This window comes from Serinus canaria, chromosome 14, assembly GCF_022539315.1.
Source record: "Serinus canaria isolate serCan28SL12 chromosome 14, serCan2020, whole genome shotgun sequence".
In the NCBI taxonomy this organism is placed as follows: Eukaryota; Metazoa; Chordata; class Aves; order Passeriformes; family Fringillidae; genus Serinus; species Serinus canaria.
Window position 1 is genome coordinate 14,860,744 of NC_066328.1, and position 7,962 is coordinate 14,868,705.

General features: G+C 49.9%; 1 long non-coding RNA gene across 1 annotated transcript; it reads right to left on the minus strand.

Moving 5' to 3' along the window:
* Positions 1-134: 134 nt before the first annotated feature.
* On the minus strand, positions 135-4,198 carry LOC127060171 (uncharacterized). The gene is made up of 3 exons (XR_007778867.1): positions 4,137-4,198; positions 1,526-1,604; positions 135-240 (listed from the first exon to the last, which is right to left on the minus strand). It is a non-coding gene; the product is annotated as an uncharacterized LOC127060171 (long non-coding RNA).
* Between the last annotated feature and the right edge of the window lie 3,764 nt (positions 4,199-7,962).

Consider the following 7,962-nt stretch of genomic DNA (forward strand, 5'->3'; position numbering starts at 1 on the left):
GGGAAGCTGTGGCTGCCCCTGGGTCCCTGGCAGTGCCCAAGGCCAGGCTGGAGCACCCTGGGGGAACAGAAGGGGTTTTAAGATCCCTCCAAACCCAAACAATCCTGTGATTCCGTGACTTACCAGATCAGGAATTTAAAGTCAGGTTCATTCTACAAACACAAACGCACCAGCAAGACAAAGCAAATTGCAGAAATCTCTGGAGAAACCATTCCCTACTTCCTTTTTTTTTAATGTTGGCTGTAAGGGAAAAAAAGTCGCAGCCTGTATTTTATAAATTAATCAAAATTTCTGGTTTAAGGATATTATTTGTATTGATTCACACCCAATAGTCCTATATTTTCAGGCTCTGCAGAAGGCTGGCTTGAGCCGTTTTCTCCATTTATATTGATTATAAAATTATATTTTATAAAATCAATACCCTTCACTTCTGCGTCATAAAAAACTTTACTCCTGATGAGTAATTTTATAACCCCAAGGTCTCAGCTCTTGGAAGTTTCCAGCATAGCCTGACAAATTCTCTGTGTTGACTCTGTCTTACAGGATCTTTCATTTCTTCAATTAAACAGCTGAAAATGGATCCCACCTGTGCTCTCGTATTTATTGTGTCACAAAAATCCACGATAATTATCCCGTGCTGATGACAAACAGGATGCCAGGGAACTGACAGCCTGGGTGTTGGTTTTTTTTTTTCTTTTTAGGTACCTTTTATACAGTATGATCCATGGATCTAATTTTGTTTTGGAGGTTTGATGTCTCTGCTAAACGGAACGTGGCATTTTTTCTGTTGTTCTGTAGTTCTCATTATCTCAAGCTAATGAACAAGCAGAAGGTAACGAGCCTGGTGACAGGACCCTAACGGAATGGGAACAAGAACCTGGACGCTGGCTGGGAAATGCTGGCAAGGGCACAAGTCTCATTCTTACAGCCACAACTGCAACCCAAAACAGGAAAAAAGAGTCCCTGAAATGAGACCTGTGGGGTGCCCACTGCTGCAGAAGGTGACACACCAGCACCAGGGGCTTGCTGGAGCTGAGCTGCTCCAGTATCTCAGCAAGGTTTTGGTGGGACACGAGCACCTGCTGCAGTGGAGCCAGGGATCTTGTGCATGGTAGGTCCCCAGTTCCAGTGGGTTTGCCCAGGTGGAGCTGCTTTTCTCCCACAGGCACAAAGGGCAGGTGAAACCCGACCCTGCCATGTCCCCTCCAGGCCTTTGTTCCATTTCAAAGCCACCAGAACAAGGGTGCTGTTGTGCCTCTCCTGGCTCCCCATAATCACCGCAGGGTTTGCTTTGTGGGCTGCTTCCACTCCTATTTTCAATGTACATTTGGGGGAAAAAATAGAAGCTGCTTTTTAACTTTCCCAGGATAGCTCCTGCTGGGAAGACCTTATCAGGGCCATCATGACAGGAGACACAAAGGCAGGGGACAAAGTGAGACCCGGTTCTTTCCCTCGGAGATGTCTGATTAGATGCTGAATTTCTGCCTTGCAGATGCTGAGCCAAGGACTCGTTTGAAGGGCGTACCTGTCTCAGGTGACACTGAGAATTCTGCCATTCACACAGCACATGGCACCTCAGGGACAGCCAGGGACTTCTGTGGTTACTGCAAACAAATAACACCTTTTTTGGTGTATATAACCAACAAATGTCGAACCTGCCTTTATCCCACTGATTTACAATGCCAGCTGATTCTCCCAGTCAGGAATTTTCAATACAAACACTGCAGAGCATCTGTAAAAACAAATGTTATTCAACTTCTATCCCGCTTTACTCAACCTTTCCTCCTCAGCTGACCTCAAAGTGCTCTCAAAGAGAAATCAGCATCGTTATCTCCCTTTGACAACTGGGAAAACAGAGGCGACAGAAAGGCCAGAAGAGGTTTCCTACAATCCATGTGCCACACAGATCCGGCTCTCCTCTCCAGCACCAGCCCCCGCGGGAGAGCACCAGTGTTAATTCAGTGCTTTTCTGATCTAGTGCTTGATCCCTGAAAGCTCCAAGTGATTTGAACTCTGCAGGCTTCAGCTGCACTTAGCTCTCTGCCCATTCCCCCTGCGATTGGCAGAGGGCTGAAAATTGCCCATTCCCTGCTAATTAGGCCTTCACCAATAGATTTATTTAAATTACGCTCATTGGCATGGCCAAGCAGTGCAAATGCCATTTTGTAATTCACTTTAGCAACTTGTTACCTGACCATCAGTACACTTTGAGTTCAGGGGAAGAAAGTCCAGCACTAGCAGGGACATTTCAGAAATCATTTCCAAACCCAGAGCAATATAAAAATATTTGCTCTGTGCACTTTCCACTGCCCACAGCGTTTACTCATTGAATATTTATACATCCTTAGGACCAAAAGAACTGGTAAAATGGAGAGGGGAGACATGTAATTTTCTGTAATTGGCCTGACTGAATGCATTAAAAGCAGCAAATTATTAAAGGTGCTCAGTGTTCAGTGGTTTTGGCCGGTACCTGAACTGGCAGAGCCTCGGGAGTGCTGATGGAGTAAGGATGGACATCTTCAGCAGGTGCTGATGCAGCCAACAGGTGCTCAGTGTGTGTTTAGGGATATTTAATCTAAATTTCTCCGAGTCTTTGTTCAGCTCTCGCTCCAGCCTGGTTCTCCTCCCTAGCACTGGAACCATCCCCGTGCTGTTTCAGTGGGAGCAGCACCACCACCTGCAGCATGGAAAAACACAACAACCCAGAGCCTTGTTGTACAATTAACATGACCCGTGGTTGGTTCTCACCTCATCTGGGGTAATTCTGCCTTCCTGGGCCAGGGAGATGCCAAGACCCGAGGCTGGTGCGTGCACGTGGCAGCAGCAGGAGCCTGCAGGGAGCTCAGACCCCAACACAGGCGTGAGCAAACAGAACCACATGCCAGGGGCTCTGCTGGGAATGCCAACAGCTCTCTCTGCACAAGAAAAGCTCCATTTCTGGCAAAGACCAAAATAAAAAAGCTTTTTTTTTAAGGTGTAAATCCCTGTGGGCCATGTGGCTGCTGTGCCCATGGGCAGGGAGGGAATGGCATTGTCAGGCCTGGAGCCTGGCACGGCATTGCTCCTCTCCCTCCCAGCCTCATGATGTCTGCTCATCAGTGAGCTCAGTTCCTCATGATTCCATCACTAATTAATCCCTTCTGCAGCAGTGGTGGAGCAGGAATGTCATGGAAAGGATGTGGCACATCCCAGGGAGGAACAGGATCCATCAGCACCAGCCCCTGCCCCAAAATCAGCTCCCCTCAGGTGCCAGGGCAGGGTGACAGCCCAACAGAAACACCACAGTTGACATCTGAGACCTTCTGGATCATCACTAAGCAGTCAGCTTATTTTCAGTGTATAATTAGCAAATAAGCTAACCCAGAACTAACCTGTGTAGTTTTCCTACCAAAAAGGCAGAATAAGATGCCCATATGGGAACTTACTGCTTGAAAGCACTGACACGAGGCCTTTTTTCTTCAATTTTCTCTCTTTTTTTTGAAACTCAGGCTTTGATTGTCCAAGATTTAAAGCCCTCAGTCTGCTGTTCAACTTTGAGACTACAGAAATTCAAAATACTTCTTTTTAGAGCCTTCAGGCTATTGAGAATAACTTTTCCTGCACATAATTCCAAAATAATGTGAGCTCAGTGAAATGACTTGGATTTTCATCACTTTCCCCAAGACCAGAATTTCCTCCTCCCTCTCTGAGCAAACAAGTGATGAATATTTTCCAACAAAACATCATGAATTAAAACACACAACAATTAAAAATAGTTTTAGTGACAGCTCCCTGACACAGAGGAAGAATGCGTTGAGGGGGGAAAAAAAGAAGATATTTAGCATTGTTGGCTGTTATTCAGACACTTCCAGCCATTCAAATCCATGAAACCAAACCCAAATTATATCTGGATTTCAGCTGGAGACACATGAGACTGAGCAGTACCAATTAGGACACACGGAATGAGCATCTCCCAGTGACAATACTGGGAAAAACCCTTCCAACCTCCAGTTGCTCCAGTTTCGAACCAAGCCTAAAACTTGATCCCTGCATGAGCAGTTCACAAGGGGAAAACCTTAGGATATCATTCCCAAAGACATATGGGGGTGACTGTAAAAGAAAACTGGGATCTTCGAATAAATCAAATTTTTCCTCACCACAGAATTCAGTGAAGGGAGCACCAGAGAAATCCAAAGGGCCCATCCAAGCTAAACTTTCCAGCACAAATCCACCTTTGATCTCCTGGCTGAGCGTTTGGCCCCGGCGTGGTGGTGGCAGGGCTCCCAGTGCAGGGAGAGCCAGGACTGCATCCAGCCCTTCCTTCCGAGGGAATCGTGTGTCAACATTTCCACAGCCCTCCTGGCTGCCTGTCAGAAAACTCCTTGTTAGAAAACTCCTGCAGACCCACACTGACATTTGGAGGGTTTATCCACTGGAAAAACAAAACCTCCCCTCAAAGCCTGTTCAAAGTGCAAAGGTACGAGACTTGATCAAAACGGGACTGGATCACAGAATTCTCCCTTAAGAAAATGAACACTAGAGGTCAATCTAACAACTTGTCCCGGAAATATATATCCCTGGAATAAAATATTACAGACTGCTGTGCTCTGTACAGCTCTAACTACCTCCAGACCCCCTGGCTCGGCCCAGTCTAACAAGGGTTTCCTCTGTTCTTTGGGATTTGCTCTTGTCTCGCTCTCCATTAGCGTTTCCTTTCTGGAGCTCTCCTGCACAGTCACTGTCCCGAGTCACGGGCTCCCTGATGCACTGAACTCCCAGTTTGTGGGAGGAAAGGGGCAATTGGCCTTGTGTGAGGAGGCTAGAGGCCAAATGTGTCTCTGATGGAGTTCCACTGTAGCTCAGGTTCAATTAAGGATCCGGGCAGGAGCAGAGGAGCAGCCAGGGCCATGCAGGTGAAAGCCCAGAACAGGAAGGCCAAGATCCCATCTCATGGATAAACCCTGGAACGAGTTGGGTTGGAAGGGATCTTAAAGCTCTCAAAGTCCCACCCTTCCTGCCATGGCAGGGACACCTTCCACTGTCCCAGGCTTCTCCAAGCCCTGTCCAGCCTGGCCTGGGACACTGCCAGGGACAGGCAGCCACAAACCCATGGTTTGAAAGAGGCAGCAGGGAACAGGGCTGGCATGCAAGGGGTGGGGTTTGGACTTGAGACTTCAACTCTGATTCCCTTCCAATGCATCTGCCACCTAAGAGCAGCAGAGTGACTTCAGTCCTGCACCTCATGCTTTCCTCATCTCATCTCCCATGCTCAGATTCTGGAGAACCTTGAGACGACAAACTCCCACAGACTTTTTCTGCTCAACATCCATTTTGGTTGAGCTTTTTTTTACTTTACCATTCTGAAATGCCCAATATTCCAATTCCAGCAAGTTTCTTCCTCCCCCTTCCCTGCTCTTATCACCAGAAATAAAGACACAGCCCTGCCAGCCTGTTCCAGCCTGCCCATTGCCACCTTCCTCAGCAAATCCCAAACTCCCCTCCACAAACCTCCTGCTTCAGACAGACTTGACAGAGCACAGGAACCTGCCTCCACTGGGAAAGCCAAGGGTGATCCAAGGCACAAAATCAAGCCAGATGAAAGCTCAGACCCAGCAGAGCGCGAGTGAAGCGCAAGACTTCAGCTGGGGGGCAGCGGGGCCAAACCGCGGCTCTTTCTGCCCACAGGCGGATCCTGCAACCCCGAGTACCCCGAGGAGTAACATTTATCTATCCCCACCCAGGGGCTCTGCACAAGGAGTAACATTTATTTCTCCCCTCCCAGGGGCTGCCAAGCCCTGGCCCTGCTGAGCTCTCCATGAGCGAGCAGCTCCATATGGCAGCGCCGGCTCCTCACTCAGCAGCTTGCCTGCTGCCAGCTCCTCTCACTGCAAACAGCCCAGCGCAGCAGAAATGTTCCAGCTCCACCTTGGCATGGCCATTACCTTTCCAAACCTGCCAGATGAATGCCTTCAAATCCTTCCCAGGAGTTTCTTGCTGCCTGGATGAGCGCAGCGGCTCTGGCTGCAGCCAGCCATGCTCCCCCGGGGCAGCAGCCGAAGCATTCCCAGGTGGAAGTGTCTGCCAGGCCAGATCCAGAGGGTGCCCAGCCTTAGTGCCCAGCTCCTCAGAGGTGATGAAAATGCCTCATTTTAAAGCAAGCTGGCCCTAGCACAGAGCTGAAGCTTCTTCAGGGACACATCTCTGAGCCCTTCCCAGATAACAGAGGTACAGGAGAGATTTGGGAGGGGTGTGAGCATGGCTGGGACCGCACTGGATGCCTTGTGCTACTGGTGTGCATTAACACTTTCTCTTCAAGGCATAAAAACTGGACAGAACTGAACAGGAAACCTTCCATTTTTGGGCCACTTGACACCTCACTTCGGCAGTTTTTCATCTATTAAAATGCACAAGATGCAATTCCTTGGCTGCAGGAGCTGCCCTTCCCAGTACCCCACTCCTCCCCATCCCCTGGGAGGTGGTTCCCCAAAGGCTGACTGCCAGAGACCCTTCCCAAGGACCAGCAGCAGCACAGCCCTCAGTGCCACCACCCCATGGCTCTGGGCACATGGCAAAGCCAGCAGTGACAGCAGAGGGGTGAAAGCCACAGCAGTACCTCAAATGGTGTGGCCTTAGCCCCAGCAGGGTCCCACTCAGCCCCAGGTTTGCAGGGATCCCACTCTGAGCTTATGGATCCATTCAGCCTCAGCCCTGCCACGTGCAGTTCCTGCCAAATCAATATCTGCTTCTTCCTGGTGAATAATTGTGTCAGTGGGATGTTAATGGGGCACAGTGCTCATGGTGTCGAGGCTTTTTTTAACTTTTTTTTTGTCAACGAAGCAAAGTCATTCATTTCCCTCCCCCTTCCCCCCCTGCCAGCCTTCCCAAATGCACAAAATGGGCTCCAGACCCACCTCCTACAAGGAAATGAGAACCAGCCCCAGAGGATCACCCAGCAAGAAGCCTCTGTTCGGAGATCTGACGCCTCTTCAAAGCCAGGGGAGCAAATGTGCTCCTACCTCGGCTGATTTATGGGGAACGGCTGCGTCAGCCGCGCGGGGGAAACGCTTAAACGCTACCAGAGGGAAGGGAAGCAGCCCGGACCGCCTGCTCCCAGTAACCCCGCTCTTCAGGAGAGTTTGTTTTCATCTCATTAGATCTCTATTGCATTTTAAAGGAAAACAAACAACCTGGAGGCTGCAGCACATGCTGCTGGATGTTTCCTTCTCTAGGAAAACAAACACCGGGGTGGCAGCGCGGGTGGCAGGCGGGATGTGCCAAGGGGGGCTCCTGAATGGCACGTGGCACCAGCCAGCCTGGCACCGTGTGGGACGCACGAGGGGATGTGGGCAAAGCAGGTGGCTTCCCAGAAACAACATCCCCTTCCCAGCCAAACTCCCCCCAGCTGGAGGGCAGGAGCAAAGCCAGAGGCACAGGCACCCCAGGAAAGGCAGGAGCAAGGTTTAAGTGAGGGGCACAGCCCTGGGGTGGTTTTTTCCCTTCCTTTCTGTGTTGAAAAATTCTGTGTGTAAATGGTTGTGTGTGTTTGGTTTTAATTTCTGCTGCTGCCCCACTGTTATTTATGCTCTTGAAATATAACAGCAGGCACATGGAGAGTGTGGTGTTCGTGAAATACAGCCCAGTGCCCAGAGTGTTTATCGACCGATGCAGTAAATAATTCCAACAAGCACAACTCATCCAAGAGAGCAGGGCCAGCGATGAAGGCTGCCCATCTGCCAGGGCCCTTCCAGCACTGCCAGATCTGCCCCAGAAATGCTCTTTTCCATCTCAAATGAAGCCAAGAAAGCCAAGTGCAGCTCCCAAGTGGGTCGTGGCAGCAGCTGTGCCCTGGGCTGGCAGGAAGGCCAGTGCTGCAGGGACATCCCTCAGGGCACCTTTGCCCACCATGGCATGCTCCCAGTTCATGCCAGGAGGAATTTAACAGAAAGCAACTGCTCAAGTGCATCCAAGCTGGAGCAGAGGCAG